This window comes from Anser cygnoides, chromosome 17 (assembly GCF_040182565.1).
Source record: "Anser cygnoides isolate HZ-2024a breed goose chromosome 17, Taihu_goose_T2T_genome, whole genome shotgun sequence".
Lineage (NCBI taxonomy): Eukaryota > Metazoa > Chordata > Aves > Anseriformes > Anatidae > Anser > Anser cygnoides.
The window spans coordinates 4,677,474-4,697,042 of NC_089889.1; the positions used below are offsets into that span (position 1 = coordinate 4,677,474).

The following is a 19,569-nucleotide window of genomic DNA, read 5'->3' on the forward strand; positions in this document are numbered from 1 at the left end:
ACCCAAGTCCGAACACACCCTACCAGCCACAACCCCCAGCATGAGCCCAAAGCCCTCAGAAATTACAGCACTGGCAGCTGAGGGGTATCAAACCATTGCATGTTCTAATCAAAAGAAAGAAAAATGCACGTATATAGTCATCTTACCCCAGTCCTTGATGCATGGCCAGCCAAACCAAGAGCCATTTGGGAAGCTGCAGCTCCTGAGGTAGGCGGCAAGCCCCAGCCCTTCACGGCTGCCATTTTGTGGCTTCCAGGCCCAGCTCTTGCTGGAACATTCTGTGCCGCTGAGCAGGGGAGTGCCACCCTCACCTGCCTCAGCCACGCCACACCAATCCCGCTCATCCTGGGGCTGAACTTTTTTTCCTGTTGGTGCATTCAAAGCCCTCCCACCTTTCCCTGCCTCTGCTGAGGAGGCAGGTGTGGGTGGGTGGCTGTGAAACGATGCCCTCAACTTTTATGGGCTGCCTCTCTCTTTGCGGAACTTTTTTTCAGTAATTTTTGAAGCTACTGAAAGGAAAGAGTAACTCTTCTCTTGCTATAGCCCAGTGACCAGGAAGGTCTGTGAAATGGAAGACTGATGTTTCACATAAAAGGATTGTGTATGTCATGCCACCTATCAGTAAGCCTAATTTTAAAAATTCTGTGGATTTTCTTTGTATACAAAATCAGCAGACATTTGGAGGATCCTAACTAGCACCTCAGGTTTAATACCTCTGCTCTGCTGCATTGCTGAAGCTGGATTTTCCTGTGTGGAGGCACCATGCCCTTGGGAGGGCTGCACAAAGATTTCCTCAACCTAGTCACGCTGTGCCAGCTGCCTGCTGGCCTCCTGTGCCGTCCTGCAGCTTCTCCTGCTCAGCAGCAGTGTTTGTATTGTGCACAATACAGTCTTGTTCCCACTGCATCCACCATCTATTTGATAAAAGCTTTATACATTTTTTTTATTATTATTATTTTTTTAATATTCCAGGGCCACAGAAGTATTTTTTAGCTCATCCCAGAGTGCATCTTAATACAGAAGAGGTATTCATTTTCATTCAACCATGTCAGAATACATTTGCTCTAGATCTTGGGCTGTTGAATGCAGATGGAGTTTTGTATGAAACTCAGGCTCCGTATCATAGCCTCAGTAGTGCCTTATGTGATCCACTAAACAAGCAGAGTAGCAAGTTTCAAACAGCAGGTCTGCAACATCGACGGTTTCCACGCTGTTGGGTTTCCACTATGGAACATGAGCTCACTGGTATTCCACCAAGTATTCTGACAGGCGTATGTTAGCTTCCCTCATTTCCATCAGTTAAGACCCATTAAAATAAATCAAAAAGGCATCAGATACTTTTCTGATGTCAATAGCCTGTGGAGCGATTGCTCTAGCCACTGTGGGGATGCCATTCCTTTTCCTGTGTTGGGGAAACAGCGTATCTGAAAGAGAGATCAGGCCATTGCACACCCACACAGGATCCCGGACACACCTTGGCTTGTCCCAGCTTTTGTCTGGGGACTGCTGTTTTTGCTGAGATTTCTTAACTGTGCAGGCACAACAGACGGCAACTCATTCTACTCAGTTGTGGCAGATGTGCAGTTTTCTTCTCTATTCACTTAACTCAGCTTGAGAGAGTTGTAAAAAAAATGCTAACCTTCATTCCTCACCACAGACTGCCTTCTTGCAAGACCCAGTGCAGTTCCTTGTATCCTTTATGCTCTTTTCTGATCAACAGAGGTATGTGAAAAATAGTATCATAACTCATACTCTGCTGTGATGTGTAGGAACAAACAGTACATGCTGCTGCTATTGCTGAGTGGGAACAGGATGAAGAAACAGATAAATGAACAAAATAAAGGAATTAGATTTCAGGAGTGCTGAGGCTTTCCATATTTGAGGATGCTAGCATTGGATGCTTTGACTATAGCTTTGAGGTTTATATCAGGATGTCTTAGAAGAAGATTTGAGTTTGGAGGTTGAGGTCAGGCAAAAACCACAAAGATTTTTGTACATGCAGGTGAGTACTTCTATGGCCTCTGCAAGATTTTTCATCACTACTTCACAGACGAGGACTGTGGTCTTGATTTTGGTTGTGTTCATGTAAACACATTCAGACCAGAACTTTCCAAATCATCAGCTTTCACCTGGAGCCAAATGGAAAAGACAATGTAAGAGTCTATGAAAGGCAGCTTAGGCTTTTTTTTGTACTCCAGCTTGAGCAACTGGTTTCCTAAGCTTCTTGTGAATGTGGGACTGATAATCAGGCACTGTAGAGTAAATTAATCAATTTAGAGCTTTGTTTTAAAAGTTTTACTGTCCACAAGGTAAAGTACCACCATTTTCCAATGAAAATATGTCTCCTTAATGAAAGAACATAGATCTTCCAATCAAAAAATAAAAATAAAAAAAATAAATCCGTATAGGCCTCTTTCTATAGCCAGACTTTACTAGGTAAGAGGATATGGATGTGGGATTGCACTCCTTTTCATTTTGTCTAATAATCAATAATGGCTAAGCACACATTCCATTTTTACTTGAGGGAAATGATCTCATTATATCTGGTTTTGATTCCCCATGATTCCCAAGACGCAGTAAATGGGAAGGTTTCCAAGTGAGTAACTGCATTCTTGATGAACCTGATCTCTTTTTACATAATACCATAAAAGACATCCTTCCTCACATTAGTTGGTTAGAACTGTGTAATATACAATGTTTCATCATTAGCTAGCCTAAATGGACATTCATTGGATGAGCATTATAATGTTTAAATTTCTCCTCCAAAATAATACATTAGAGATTATTGCTGTAGTTTTTGCTCCAAGGCACTCTGCTTGTAATCAAAATCTCATTAAAAGGAATTCATACATTCTGTAGCCCAAAGGATCTCAATTTCATTCCTTCTCCTGTCCCTGTGCCTCCCATGCACTGATTTATATGGGTGTTTCACCTAAGGAAAAACTGTCCAATTTGGCTCTTTTAAGAGAGTGTCAAAGGTATAAACAGCATTAGCCACCAAATTGTTTACATATGCTGAAGAGCTCTGAAAAAAAATTCTCTCTCTTTGCCAATTTAAGTCAAACATTTAAAGTAATGAGATCTTCTTTTGCAGATGCGGCTCTGATGTATGGTCAGGTGAGGAAAACCTTTGACATCGTCATCTATTTGACCAGAAGGAGAGATGACTTTAGATAGATATCTAGCCTTGTGACTACCTTATTTTCTGTTTTTTTGCCTCTTCTCTTTGACTGAATTTCTATCAAATAACTGATTTCTTTTAAACTGACTTAGTGATTACTGGAACAAAATCCTATCTATATGAAATGTGAAGTTCTAGATTTTATATGGAATAGTATTTACCTGTCACAAAGCAGAAAAAAATAGAGGATAGATTACAATAATCACAGATTTATTAATCCAATTTTTACTTTAACATCACGATTATCAGGAGAAGTATTATTGCTTTTTTAAAGAAAGGTAAACAGCTTCATTTTTCTCCTCTACATTGGAAATTGACATGCAGGAGATGCTCATGGGCAAAGCCTCTAGACTAGTTATTTATTTATTTATTTATTTTTTCTGTATTTCAGAAAGGTTATGAAGTCTTCTGTTGCAGTCTGCAGTGGTACAAAGATGCCAGAGTACTAGGTTCTTCAGGTAAAATTCTTCCACCTTGCTCTACATCACCAAGGTGAGATAGCTCTCCCAAGGGCAACCTGCATTATCTGTATTTTGGCATCTTATGGAAGATTAAATGATGAGCTAGTTTCACAGGGGACATGATATATAGTGTCAGTCTAAACAGACAGAGGGTGTTAAAAGGTATCATTGCTTTCATATGATCTGTGAGGATATGAAGGGAAGTTCCTGCACCTCTTCACATTGATGAATCCCAGACGGAGTCTCAGGGATGATAAAATTGAAGCTCAAGTCCAGAACTGAACGCAGAGATCTAGTTCCCTGTTGTAACCATAACTATCCTCTTTAATTGGGGTAGTCTGTTAATATTTTAATCCACATTCTTTTAATCCACATTGTTAACTACACAGCCTGCCTTAGGGAAGCTTTTGCTTCTGCTTCTGTCAGATCTTGTGTCCAGAGAGAATAACTTCCTTCAGACAATCATAACATTCAGCCCGATTTAAACATGAAACAAAACAAAACAACAACAAATCCAGCTAGCTCTTTGCTTCAATTTTGAATTCTGTAAACTGTATCTTACTATCTAAGCTCAGCAGATTCAAAATGCTTAGGCTCCCTAGGAACCCCTCCTAGGTCATTTTACAGATTGATTGCCTCAAATACAATTTTGACAGTGTATCTATTACACTTATTTCTTGGGCTCCCCATTTTCTCCTTTCTGGCTTAACAGTGGCAAGTTGGTGATGTAAAAGTGTGATAGAGCAGCATTTACATGGAATGCGAATGGATAAGTCTTTGAACTGCTAGAGTGGCACAAACAATATTGACCTCAATTTTCAGTCAATTTGGAATGCTGGAATATTTGTAAGTTGAACGTGATGTTTGAGAGCTGATGGAGAATTTGGAAAGCTTTGCTGTTATATGTAGCTTTTGGCCTCTTTGAACTTCTTTCCTATATGCACAGAATGCAGGGATGCTGTTTGTTTTCTGAACCCAGGCTGACAATTCAGATTTGCCTGTTCATTTCCTTGGATGGAAAAAAAATCATAGATTTCTTTTCCCCATCTCTGAGCTGTAAATTTTCTTTGCACTTGCTCATGTAGGGAACACAGTTTAATGACCTTCCCAACTGCTAAAAGTAATTCATCACTAATTGTTTTTAGAAATAGGTTTTCCAACGTATCAGTTTAAAATAAGCTTGTTTACCGACGCTCACTCATCCATATAATTCACATCTTGCAACTAAAATCACTACTTTCTTTAATATAATGAGTTTTAGAAAGTCCTCTACATGTTTCCCAAATGTTCAGAGAAAATACCTGAGTGGCACATTGGTATGTTAATAAACATTTTATTCACTTCACATTCAACACAGGGACTTGTAGCTGAAAGAGGTTATAACCCACAATTTAGGAAGAGCTGTTCAGAGGCAGCCTTAATCATGGTCCTTCAGAGCAATGAGTTTTAATTTTTTTAACCTCATGTAAAATTTTTGAGAATTCACTGCCTCTCATCTGGTTTAAAAAAAAGGTTTTTCATGTAACTCATTTAATATTTTAAGGGTGTAGAAAGTTCTGCAATGAATAGAGCAGAGGTTTATCTAGTTGAATGTGTCTAGTAACAGATATTGTATTGAACTTCATGTTCAACAACAGTAAAGTAGTAATGGACTTATAGGGGACAGTAGTCCCTAAACATAGGGAGTAATTGGTGTGATTGTGCCTTGCAGCACTGCAATTTATGACACCAGTGTGCACAGAACTAAAACACATGTTAAATCCAAAGCAGATGATTAGTGCCAATGATGTTAGTGAAATTACTCATGCTTAAACATAAGCATTTTAGCATTAATAATTTCCTTTAGGTTATCTTACACCTCCAGTTAGATTAAAAAAAAACACACAGAAGTCTGTCTTTGTGCAAGAAGGTAATTAAGCTTTGGGTAGGTAGTAGGCTACCTTTATTTTAATGCCAGAATGTTTTGAGATTTGAGGTGAAATATTTGCCCGCCTTTGCTTTGCAGTTCACTAGAGTTTGTCTCATTTTAATGGGGATCAACTTTCATGTACAGTGAGTTTTCTTACATTTATCTATCCAGATGCTGCCATCACCATGATATATGAGTGCTGCTGCTTTTCTGTAATACTACTATCCACATACAAAAAAATAAAATAAAAAAAATATTACCAATTAAATTCACTAACCCTTCCTCTGGAGAGTAAGTTGAATGTTATCATTATGAAATCTCATGTTTTTTGAAAAATTTTATTACATAGCAAATTGGCTTCATTTGATCTCACCCACCTTTGTCCTAAAGTTACCGTTTTTGTCATAATTTTTGAAAACCAGGGTTTGTGAACTTGGGAAAAGAGATAAGCCTTTTTCTTAAGTCTTCTTTGATTGCTCTGTGTTCCCCTTGGAAGATGGTCACTTGAGGACAGAAAGTTACACTGATGTGCGAAGAGGGTGAAGCTAGATATAGGAACATTTTGTAAGTGAATTTTAATTCTGCTCTGATTTCAGTCACTGACAGAATTTGCTTGCCAGATTCCATACTCTCGAAAATTATTTTGAAGTTTAGAATTGCTCCATCATGTCTCTTTCTCTTGTCTTGTTTTTTGTTAAGAACCTCATCTGAAATTGGTGATTATTGAGCATTAGTCAAGCCGCCTTCCTCCTAAATGCTTGCAATTCAATGTTTTAAATTTGGTTTCATGGTCCAGATGGTATTTAGAGCTATCGTTATACTCACAACTGGAACTGTAAACCCTCCTCGAGTCTCTGGCTAAGAGACATATGTGCTTAGGCAGATGTTTCACCACTACTAAAGAAGCCATTTCTTAAATAGATGACCTGCTTATCAAATGGAACCTGTTTCCCCAAATGTCAGGAGATGATAACACTGTTAAAAAATCCTCTCTGAAACATCAGTCTGTTCTTTTCATACCACAGACAGTGATCTGTTAACACAGGGCATGAATGCATTCTTTTCTGTAAGCTCAAGTTTTCAGAGAAGCTTACGGTACTGGGCTTTCTTTAGTCTCTTCTGAAAACACTTGCCTCTGTGTTACTCTGTGTAGGTATTGCACCATCCACATTCAACCCTGATAAGAATTATCCACGTTAGGACCAGATAACCTTTGGCAGCCAAGACAGTCCTGGAATACAGCCTTATCCTAGCATGACAGATTTACTTCAGGAGGCATGCAGAGTTTCTTATCACATGCTCTGACACTGGGGACACAGTGTCTCTCATATGATCTGCCTTCAGATGGGCAGTTTTGCTATTCTTATATTCTTATACCTACAGTCTAAATACGAACTATTGTCCTTAAAGTACCTGGATATTTTTTCCTTAGTTGGAAAACTTCATTGTCATTCTATATTTGAAGCTGATCTTTGAATAGATCACAGAAGCCCAAAATGATTAAGGTACTCACTGAAGACAGAAACTCAGAAAATCAAGGGGCCCATTAGTATTTCAGAGATGGAGCAATGCATTATCTTTCACTTTGATACCCAGTACAATGGTAGCAGATGAATCTGTTTTAAGCTATTAGTCAAAAAAAGGCTTTCCATTCTTAATATCACAAAACAAAAACAACAACAACACATCACTGGTGAACTTAATGCTGATGTGTAAATTAACACTACGATATTGGTTTGAATGACCCATACCATGATACATAATTATTTTCCTGTGGAAACCTTCCTTCTCCCAAACCCTTAATACTCCACCATTAAGCTCTTTGAGCAAAAAATAAAGCTATGTAATTATTTCAAACTTCACAGTGGAGGTATAATACAGCAATTAATTATTTTGTTGCAAAAGGAAAGGAGATCATAAGGTAGATGAAATGTTCTATCCTAGGTTACTCACAAGGTCAACACCAGAACAAAGTAAATGTGACTTGTTCCATGCTCCCAGTAACCAAAACTCACTTGCTTTCGCACAGTGTAAAGTACAGGCCAAAACTAATACTACATTGAGACCTCTAGGCTAATCTCACACCTAAAAATCCATGAAGCAAAAACTACATCATGAAGAATCCAGACTGCACATCAGGGAATTGTACTATGCTATCATCTCCTCTTCCCTTCTACATCCCCTGCATCAGCAAGGTAAATGCACAGAACCTATACCAGGATGTATGATATGCCAGTCCATTTGCTACATCTCACCATTATTCTTAATTGTTTCTTCACTTTTCAACTGAGCAGAAATATGATTAATTGTAAAATTTAATATGTGTCAATTTATCTGCTATTTGTTGTTTGTGGCATATTGTGAATAAAAGTTTAGACTTTCTCATTTTTTCTTATCCTTCACTCATGTCAGAAATGCCAGATTCTTGAGCAGTACAATCACAGACAAAATAACTGAAATGTCCTTTCCTGAATCAATCCTGTCTCTCCTGACATGGCAAGACGTCATAAAACTCTGAAGATGAAAAATTGCTTACTGTGCATGACAGCAAATTAATAACAATACAAATACTGGAGCCAAATCCTACAGGTGTTAAATCTGATGCCCATCACCTCCATCAAAACCTATGTAGCTAATACTGTAGGCTGTATTCTTCACGTGCTACTGCCTATGATCATGTGGTACACTTAAAGAATCTGCAATACTAGAACACAGTGAAACTCACCTCTTGGCACAGTGTTTGCACACATAAAACACAAATTAGTGAAGTCCAGTTTGGTGCCTTAGAAGAAGGCTTATGTGGTGCATCTTTACTGGTGGGATTTCTAAACGTGCTTCAAGCTAGCCTATTTAGCCTCACATAAAAGTCACTACTATGCCATTAAAGTCACTAGTAAAATTCATTAATTCAGTTTGAACAGACTCAGGTTGAAAGCAGTGCATTTCTGAATATGCCCTGCCAAGGCTAATAGTAACCACTGACTTACCATGATGAGATAGACATTCCTTTATGTAGTTGTAGCATGCTGAGGCCCTAATGAAGATCAGACTTTCACTGGCCAGGAGGAAAACAACAGACAGTTGCAATCTGACAAGTTTTCTATCTAAACATACAAGGACAGGAAAAAAAGGAGTTACTATAAATAAGCCAGTTTTACAAATGGCAGTTGAGGGCAGCAACTTCTTTAAAGCATCCTGTGCTTTAGAAACACAGCAGATTTTCTCTTTCAGGATTGTTCTCTCAAGGTATCAGAGACACTTGTGAACAAAGGCTCTTATGGTACAAATATCTCAAGGCTTATTATTGCTTCCATTATAGATAGAATCCAGGAGTTAGCTTGAAACAGTAAAAACAGATGGTTGCAGAACAGGGACACAAAAAAACAAGTGAGGAATAGCATAGCTACAACTGCTAGCTCCCTCCAGCAACTCTCCAGCCACTATTTGTATCTTTTTAGTTCTTTCTAAATTCCTTTTGATTTCCTTGATACCATGAGCTAAGTAAGTATGATTAGTGAAGAAGAATGCACAAGGAAACCTGTGTATACAAACATCATGATGAATTTATTCACTTTTCTCTGCTTATTCAGCAAAAGAATAATTAAATCCAGAAGTACAGTTAAATTTATTCAGTAGATTTTGATTTATTTTAATGAAAGAGAAAGGATGTAAACCTTCACTGCATTGGAATTATCTTAGCATAGGGTCAGAACTCTTGTTGGCTTATCACATCTCTTCCCTACCTTCTCTCTACTTTTCTGTCTTAGAGGTTATTAAATGGCAAAGTTCTCATAAGAAGCTAATAGCGCTTGCCAATAAAATGTTTCTCACCATTACAGCTGCTGAAAAGTTGACAAAATCAATTGTTTGTGTTATGCAGAACATTTTCACTTTTTATCTCTAGAATTTTATCTGACTTTTCCAAAAATGAAAAAAGCTTTTCTATCAATTATGAAAACTATAGGGACTTTGGTAACGTTCTGCTGGGCTTCCCTCTCAAATCATTCTGAATTCTGCATGGAGAATGGCAGCAGGCCCAAATCTACATGAAGCTCCTGTTTAAATATGACACTCAAAGTGAGTTTGAAATGTGACAGGTATACAAAACAAGACCTCAGAGGTTTTGTTCAAGAATCTGAACTGAACATTTTTCTGAAATTGGAAGGGTTTTAGTAATTCAGTTTTGTAGCTCCATTCAAAGGCCTCTGGAATGAGAAGCACATTCTCTGAATCTCCCTAGGGAATTTGAAAATGTCTGTTTGTGAAAACAACCACTGCTAGCTTGGAGGGTTGTGATGATCAAAAATTGAAATGGCTTACCCATCTGTATAGGAAATGCTTTTTGAGAAATCTTGCTGTAAGGGGCCAGCTATGTGTGGGCAGCAGAAGCCTAGAACAAAATTCGGCCAGTTAAACTGGTACTTAACTGCAGCTCCTAATGGACGTAGACCTGGCTCATTCTTAACCTAGGAATGAATTTTAGCCCAATCGTAGAACTTAAGCAAAACAGCATAACACAGTTTTTGTGCTTATTTATCCAGTTCTAATGTCTGCCTAGTCTTTAGGGAATGAAGGCTGACTCTTGGCCCTTATCCCTGCTTATATCCAGACTGTCTAGAAAATTACTAAGAAAATTAAATATCATCACTGACACCAGCTCTAACAAGAAACAAATTTGGTTCCTGAACAAGTAACATTTCACTTTTTGTATACATTTACTTATTTTTTTCCATCCTTGATTTCCTACTAAGTTGACACCCATTTTGCCTATTCTTAGAGCTGATCCTCTATTTATTTGTTTTCTTAGAAAGTTATTGTTTTTTGTGATGTTTGATTACAACAGAAATACAATGTCAAAGACCAGAATGATACTTAGCCAAGGTAAGACATACTGCTAACTTGCATCTGCATATAGAGTAAGGTATTAAAGTCCAGGATTTTTAGGCTAATTTTCAGGTTCTCTCTAGGGATTAAAAGCAGCTCTAGCCACTAGAAAATACAAGCCCTGAGCAAAGGAGCAATAACTGTAAGTGCTGTGTGTTTCCATACCCAGTTCAAACAGAAAGAACCAATCAGGATCTGAAAGCTCTTGCAGAATCCATCAAGGTCCCAGCAAGTTCTCCATGCTCTTACAGAGGGCCTGAGATGAAGACAATGTTGACAATGTAACTGACAATCTTAATTTGACCTCAGCCAAACCACTCCTCATTTACTTACCGGAGAAGAAAAGAATTTGGGGAAAACAGCTAGAAAGTGACTGCTGATGTGCCTGCAATGCATTTATCAGGCAGCATGTTAAGCTGCAATAGCAGAACATTTCTTGCATAAAACAGATTAAGAAATCAAAGCTGTACATTTTTCATACATTTTCAGATCTACGATTGGAAGACATAGGGTATGCATTTGTGTCATGGGATAAGGCTGACCTTGAACAGAGGGGAAAAAAAAAAGAAAAATGCCAATGATGTGCCAGAGATGATTAATGGGAAAGAAAAGAGAGCTCTTTCCAAACAGCATTAGTGATCGGTTAGGGGAAAACTGTGAAAAGGATTTGAAACACACCAGTGCCCAAGACAAAAGAGCACACAACAGTTCCATCCCCCCTAAAGCTACCTGCTTCGTTCCTCTGCAACTCATCCATCATCCCCTCCAATAGACTTCCACTGTGAAACTGTTCCAGCTTGTGATCTGATAAGTGTAGCCAAATAGGATAACAAGGTAAGGTGAACTCACCATACTCTCAGTTCAGGTGGAGTACATGCTGAGAGGAAACAGATACATTTTTGCTTTTCAAACAGAACAGAACAGAAAGAAATGAGAGAATTCAATAGAGATTTTCCTATCTGTGTGCTGATAGGTGCTACTCGCTGCCAGCTGGTGAGATGATCAGCTTATGAAAACCCTTCATTGTCAAAGGCTTTTCCATGCCCAGGACAATGAGAAATAAAGTCACAGGTGGGTTCGTTCAAAACTACCTTTGTAGGGGTACGGTTGACCAGAACACACTAGAAGGTGGCATTCTGATCACTGAAGCTAAGGGGAAACAGAAGCACAGATGCCCTGAACTGCCATTTCACAAGAAGTACCCTGCCTTCTGAATGCTGGGTGCAGGAAAACAAGACTTTGTGTGTACCGTATGGACATACATATATTATACATATGCATGCATATCCCATGAAATTCTCTTACACTTATTCCTTATGCTACAGTAGCACAGAGACTTCCAGCTCCTGTCACAACCTTATTGTGCAATACACTAGACAAACTTACAGCCAGAGAGACTCCCCCATCAGAAGTCTGCAACCTAAAGAAGCAAGACAATAAGTATGTATAAGAAAAGAGCAAGGGAGTGGAAGTTAAATTATTTGCTTGCTTACGGCCACTTACAGAGGTTGGGGTAAAGACAAGAACTGAATCCACCTCTAACTCCATAACTTAAGCCTTTGAAATTGGTCATGTTATGGGATTCATCCTGAGACAACGCACCTCTGATGTATGACTTCATGATGACTCTGCAGCTGCACTTTAAATAATCAATAAAGTGCAACAAACAAGGAGATTGCTCTCATTTTCTTTCCAACCCTAGACCAAATTTTGCTATCTGTTGTACAGGTGTTCAGATGTGGTAAATCGTTTTCTGACAAAAGTTAGCAGATGTCAAGTCATGTTCTGAAGCCAAAATAAGCCCCCTTACATTGCTTTTACATTCTTTTGTTTTCTCTTCCATTCCACATTCTCATACAATGCATAGCTGAGGACACTATTCGACCTGTTTAGCTGACTTGCTTTCCACATTGAACGGACCATGAATTTACAGCCAAGTTTGCAACTGTTCCTATCCAAACTGTAACCTTGAGACATTCTCCACCTTCACATTGAAATTTCACTATTGTTCCTAACAGATCACGTCTTGCAATAGAAAGGTATCAGAATATTTTTAGGGGCTGTCTATTTTTTAGCTTTCTAGGAAAGTGGAACCCTCAGGTCCCACACATGTATGGAATTTTTCCAGTCAATGGTCTTATCTGTACAACAAACCTCTCTTGCCTCAAGCTCCTCTCCTTGCTAACACAGGAATATTTAAGTTCGTTGTAAATATCTACAAAAGCCAATATGTGGGTAATAAGAGAACTGAAACAAATATGTTTTGGCTACATAAAGGAACATGAATCCCCCCTGCAGCTCCCTGAACTGTTGACAACTATTAAACTTATGCTTCCATGTATTGTTTCTGCCAGTAAGTATTTTTAATCATGTTCTTCTTGCTGCTAGAAGAATTTCAGACCATGCCATGTAACACAGAAAAGTAAATTGAAATTAGCATTATCTAAACCTGTAATTAAAGAAGAATTAATTTTTCTTCACTGAAAAATTAAAGGCAAAAATCCCACACTTGACAAAAGAAAATGCATTGTCACATTGTTAAGTCAAAGTTAATTATGAATTATGGATCATTTGCAAGAAAGCAATACAAAAGTACCCACCGGGCCTGTATCCAAAGTAAAAATGAATTTATGACAAAGTTGATATTGACCCATTATTTATAAAGTCTGTTAAATTCATCTTAGACTGGGCTTCTAGTGAAAGATGATTTATTAAACAAAGTAATATAAAATGTAATGAAATAGATTAAGTCTCTTTTTGAAATATTGTTATCCATTAGATCTGGTAAGTTCAAGTCTGTTTAAACATGAAATACCACTTTAGCAGATATGCCAGCTCCTACGTAAATGTGGGGTTGCTAATGTTTTAGTCTCCTGTGTTGAAAAATCTTTTTCAGGAGAATAGATGGCAGTAATGATTTTATTTATCTTGGGGCTTTGCATTTATCATCTTTAGGATATCTCAACAATTGCACATCTTTCTTTTGGCTCTAAAAAGAGCACAGATTTTATCTAAGTTAGGTGCAGAGGGGTGCCATCATGGTTATCAGTGCTGCCGATATCAATAGTGCTGCTCCAACTTAAACAGTCTTCCCAAGACTCCCTGCAAGTTCACCAGGGCTTTATCCACACTGCAGTGGAAATGGTTGCTGCAGCACAGAAAATCCTTAATTTGGCAGCAAGAGAAAGCAGTGGCAGTGAGGATGCATCAGCAAAAACTTTGCCATGGGCAGCTGAAACGTATTTGCTGGCAGGTAAGCACTTGTAGGTGGTCCCTGCAGTATTTCTGCACTGTGCAATGGGGCACGATGCAATCCTCTCTCGGTTGGTGATACTCCAAGTCAGCAAGACCATGAGCTGAAGAGGAGCACGGGGGCCGGCAGCCATGACATCGTGCCTGTGCAGTGCTGGCAGTGAGCTGCCAAGTTAAAGCAAATGCAGCTAAACTGCTTCCAGATCTGAGCTGGTGTGTGGTTACCTCTGCTAAAGAATTTGTGGGCTCCCCCTCCATGTAATATATTTTTGTGACATAGTTTGCATCTCAACAATGTCTCCTCTTGGCTGCTGAATATTGTACTGCATTTTACTCTTGGGTAAATCAAGGTGCAATACAGTTAGGAGTAGATGTAACTTTTCTTGCCCGCATTGTGTAGGCCTTAGCTCTGCATACATTCACTAGGGAAAGGAGTCTGGTGGCAGCCCACGGTCCCACTCAGTAGAAGCATATAAGTAACCTCAGTGAAATCAGAGTATCCTTCATAGCACACAGGTAACCTACTCCTGCCAAGTGTAAAGTTTTTCCTCACTGCTGACTTGGGCATGTGTGGTGTATGGTATAAGCTCCCATGCATATCCTGCACACCGTTGTCTGGATGAGCTCTAAAGTGATGCTACAAGCACTAGAATTCATTTCTTGAAATAAATCTCTGGCATACTAGCTCGAATGGTTTATAACCTTGCTTCTGTCTATGTTCCAACAACATTAATTCTGTTGTAATGACTCCTGTAAAGATATCATTTGAATAGCAATGTTTTATCAGTTTTATTTTCGCCTATTTTCCGGAATAATCCATTCTCTTATCACACTTTTACTTTTCAGCCTTTGAAAATTTCTAAGCTTTAGTGTTTGTGCATAATGCAAAATCTTATTGCCACAGGAAAAGTGGTTTCTCTCTCTCTCTCTCTCTTTTTTTTTTTTTAAATTTATTCATAATTAAAACTCTCATGTTAGTGGCAGTTTTCAAATCTGACATGACATTTTTATAATCTAGTTAATATCTCAAAAGGTTTTTCTGCATTGCAGCCTGGGAATTATGCAAATTAAGACAAGAAGAAAAAAATTCTTGCCTCAGTGTTGTTTAATCATAAAGCTATGACTGAAGAATTATTATTGTTTTTATTATAGGAAAACTACATTACAGGTTTTTTTGCCAAAAGCAGGTGATAGCTCAGTAGATTATGCACTGTAAGAATTCTCCCTATCCTGCAGTTTGCTTTCACAGACGGGAAGATATAATAATAGATTCACTGCCACTGCAAATATGCCTGGCCTTAGTCCAAAGCTAGTGTTCAAGTTAATAGAAAGATTCTGTAATGGGCTTGGGATCAGGCCCTTTATAAATATAATTGACTGCCCTACTCTCCTCCCATTTTTTTCCATGCCACTTGACATCTTACGCGGCAAGATCCTTTATGCACAGGCATGCTTGAACACCATGTGTTCAGCCTTGGCTGGGAGAGCTAGTTACTGTAGACTAGATACTAAATGGGCAGTTATTTCTTTAGAATGACTATAAAGTTTTCATTTTGTGTCTCTGTGGTTAATTACTGAATTCTCATCCCTGTTTTGGGTTGGCATTCGCAGGACTCCCTCAGTGCAGGGGTAGCTATGAAGTGCATCACAGAGCTAATCCATACATCTCATTTGTCTCTCAGCAGGGAGATGCTTTGGCAGAGCCAGGCACTGGCACTTCAGAATCTCCACAGAGCTCTACTTACAACAAAACAATATGGTTTAATGGCCTGAAGGGCTGGTAACTAAAAGATCCATGTAGGTCTGTCACACCCCTGTATCAAGAGGAAGGAAGTGCTGAGATCTGGCCTTACTATTCAAGGTAGAGGAGAAGCAGAAGGGAAGACACTGCCCTATATTGAGAATTCCTGGGACTGACAGTGGAAAAGGATGAGACAAAGACTGAGGACAGGGCATGACCCAAAGACGCACAATATTTAAAAGAGGGAGTTATGCATTCCCTATGCATTTACTACAGCTAGCTCCGCTAGAGCTCTTCTAGGAGTAAAATTAAATAGTGATATGAGTGCCTACGCTGAGAAGCATGCCTAGAGCTGAACCCCTGTAGCCAAATGATTTATAGTATATTTACTTTTCCTAGCCATCTGGTCAGCAGTTGCCTCTTTAAGCTGCCATCATTAATGTGTCACTGGATAGTCAATTATTGCTCCAATCCCTTACTCATTTTCACTCTGCTCTTTCTGATAATGGAGGGCCAGGGCTCTTTACACCAAGACTTACATATCAAAGAGTTCCTACAACGTCTGCCACTACTGTTTGTCTTTGGTTTTGTAAATGGTTTCTTTGCACACAACCAGGTGGTGCAAAATGTATTCAGTTAAGTCACCTGGTTCCTGTATTTGCTTTGTTTCTTATGTAACGTACAGATCTGGACAACTTGTTTCACTAGGAATCTTTCCCAGACCCATGCAGAAGAGCTGCCACTGCAAGGTTTAGGGAAGTGATGTAATACTGGCTTATTCCTCTGGGATAGAGTATATGGGATTTTATTTCGAGGACTCATGTTGCCAGCTGATCAGTTGTGTCTATAGATGCAAAACTGACCCTAGGCTCTTTCTTTCCTGTCATTTCCCTTCATCAGAAATGAGTCATTGAGAGGGAAAGATTAAAAGTAAAATCAGTGCATGAGAGCAATGAGGTGCACAGCTTGCGTGTGTGTGTACACATGCTTCTAGCTGTAAAGGATGGCAGCTGAGTGCTATGAAATTTCAAGAGATGGCAGACAAAAACGGAGCTCATCACTCAAGCCCCACAGTGATGGAGTTAAGTATCATCCATGGGAAATGACTGACCACTGGGTTCAAGCCTGGACTCTAGCTAATTCCTGCTTAATCTAAGTAAGTTGCCTAACTCCATTCAGTCTCATCCTGTAAAATGCACTTGCCTAACTCAGGCTAGATTACCCCAAAACCAAGAGAAGGTTGTCTGAGTTATTTCTGTAAAGTGAGGGGTTCTGTGTCATGGTTTAGCCAGTGAGGACAGCAGTTCTCTTAAGTTCAAAAGCATTGGTGTTTGCTTGTTGCAAGATCAAGCTTGTTGCTGCCTTGTGAGGACTGTGTGGACAGTGCTCAGAGTAAAGCATCTCTGTAACTTACCTTTGAATATTTGAACAACTCCTGTCTCCAATTGTACAAAAACTGAGCTATAAACTTTTCCCATTTCTTATAAATTTACAGATTGTGCCAGACTGTAGAGAAACTACAATAACTATACCAATGGCAAGGTCGATTTTGCATGCATGCTATACAGAATACAATGTATCTGTGTTCGTACAACTGTAATCTGGAACAACACTTAAACCTTAAATATAAAATTTTAAATGCTATACAACCACTAGCTTTATAATAGTTTAAAGGTGTCTTGCAACAGAGATTCATTTACATACCAGAATAATTCTTATATAACTCAGAAATGCCTTTAGCATAACTTACAAAGGTTGCTTAGCTGATATTTACAGCAGCTGCAGTAAATCCAAGATGCAGCTTCAAACACAACTCACAGTATCTCCCTAAGATGTAACCTAATACTGTCAGGAAGTGTCAGCTTTAAACAAATAACTCAACACAACACTGTACTAAATAAAGATTATGACAATCTAATGTAGATCTTCAAACTTCAGATGTTTAGGCACAACTGAATTGATTCTTTTTTCTATTTAAAAGAAAAAGGGTCAGACAGAAAAATGGTATTACAGAAGTCAATCAGTTTCCAGTCCTCAGACATATTTTGCTATATCATAAAATTTCTTTATAGAAAGCACATTATGAGAATTTGTCTAGTCCCTGCAAGAGGGGGAAAGGAAGGATGATGCACCACCTATGTTTTAGTGAAATAAATACCATTAATTTCACTCCTTGTGGAAAATAATTAAAGTAAAATTGCAAAGTAAAACTGGGTTAATTTAATGATAAACCCCACAGTCACTTCATTGACTTTTGTTGCATTTGTTCCATCCTTCTAAAGGTCATCATGTATCTTTTTTTTTTTTTTTTAGTATATCCATCATCTATGATTTATTTTTACACATTGTTAGTTAGTATTATAGTGACGGTAAAAATTCCAAACAACCCTGTTCTCCACTGACCCCACTACAGCTTATTTCTCAATGGTCAAAAAGGGTTAAGGCAAGACCAGGCAGAGAAGCGAAGTGACAAGGCCCATGTCACACAAGGGCTTAGTACGAGAGTCAGAAATAGAACCCAGGTCTCCTGAGTCACACACTCGAGCCTTATGTCTTAGATAATGCTGTCATCAGAAATAAATACCAGTTGTAGGTTAACTGGTTGATGAGCATACACTGGTTTGTGTAGGGACAAGTGACAGGCCTAAGATTTCTCATCTTGTCATAACTGCTCCTCATCCAGGGAAGCGATGCGTTAAAGGAGGAGATGTCTTGCCTTCAGAGATCCATTTTTTTCAGAAGGAGAGAAAGGGGTCACCAGTCCCCTGAGGAAAGTGGACTTTGAAAAGAAAAGAAATTCCTAATAAGGGGATCTGATAAATAGTTTCCATTTGGAAAAATAAATAAATAAATAAATAAATAAAACCTGTCTGAATTTAATAAAAATAAAATTCTAGCTCACTAGTAAGTATGACATTGCTTTTCAAAGGGTGAAAATGTGGGTCTCTCCATTTTGCCATTCCCTTCTCTCTCTCTATTTTTTTTTTCTTTTTGTTTACCCAATTTTGCCACTGTAAAATGTGCCACTATGTGGAGGCCCTTTTGCCATTTTAAATGTGTGCGCCCAGAAAGTCAAAATGCACTTTGTAGTTTTCTGCAAATGTAGCTCCAGAAGCAGTAAAGTGGAAGGCAACAGGCACACTGTGCTGCTCAACCATCATCCTTTCAGTTTGGCAATCCCTGGCAAACCTGTAAATGAATACACTGAAGGAATTTTCAAGCATCGGACGATTTCACATAACAAAGAACAACCCATGGAGCTCAAAATCACAACGCTAATAATTTTTTTCTTCCTGTCTTTCTCTCCAGGAAGAATCCTGTACTTAATTTAATATTTCAGGCCTTGTTTTACTGCTATGCACAATTTGCATAAACATATCTCCATGGTTATTTCACTTGTCCACATCCTTCTGACACGCAACAGGCTGTCGCACCATGTTTAAAAAGATCCAGGCTGTGGGAAGTTCCCTTGCTTATTATTCATCACACTGCCCTGTGCACCCACTTCAGACCCAGAAGCCATCTGGTATCAGTTTAACAGTATCATTTGGTTTTCTTTCCTGGTTTGGATTGAAATTCAAAAGCAAGTAAGATAGGATAAGTGCATGTATCTGTGTGGAGTGTCCTCCTAGGATGTTTTACAGCTATAGCAACTGGAGTTTTTATTTAGAAACATGCCCAGATGCACACTCACTCATGTTCGCTTAAAGATTGGTCTGCAGTGAAGTGAATAGAGAAGACACAGGTATCCCTGGCTTCCCAGATGCCATGCTATAAGACTAAGAGTATCAGGAGGTCAGTCCTAAAACTTAGTTTTGTGGGTTCTGATGAGATTATTGGAGACAAAGTCTCCACAAAGATATACATCAGGATCTCTCAGGTGAAACTTATATAAAATGCAAAAAATATGGGAGGTTTTCTCATGCATAACAGCTGTTCTTCTGTACCTGTGCCTCTAGGAATAGGGCCATTTTATACATAGTTTTTCAGAAATTAAGCAAGAGGTCTAACCAGCAAGCTAATGTTTCAGCAGTTTGTTTGTCTTAATAGAGTTCAAATGCTCTTTATCTCACTGCTTTGATTAACAATCTGGAATTATATCCCTCTTTCTTAATGCTAATTGCAAATTTCATTTTCAAGT

The 19,569-nt window shown here is 38.7% G+C and overlaps 1 long non-coding RNA gene across 8 annotated transcripts in view; it reads right to left on the reverse strand.

Annotated features, from left to right (window-relative positions):
• The window catches only part of LOC106031186 (uncharacterized), a 324,491-nt gene that overhangs the window by 77,346 nt on the left and 227,576 nt on the right, over positions 1 to 19,569 (reverse strand). For 6 of the 8 annotated variants that reach the window (XR_010825587.1, XR_010825589.1, XR_010825586.1 and 3 more), the window contains one exon: positions 147 to 2,129. The exons of the other annotated variants lie outside the window; for them this stretch is intronic. This is a non-coding gene — a long non-coding RNA (uncharacterized lncRNA). The remainder of the gene's footprint in view (positions 1 to 146; positions 2,130 to 19,569) is intronic. 8 annotated transcript variants of the gene reach the window in all.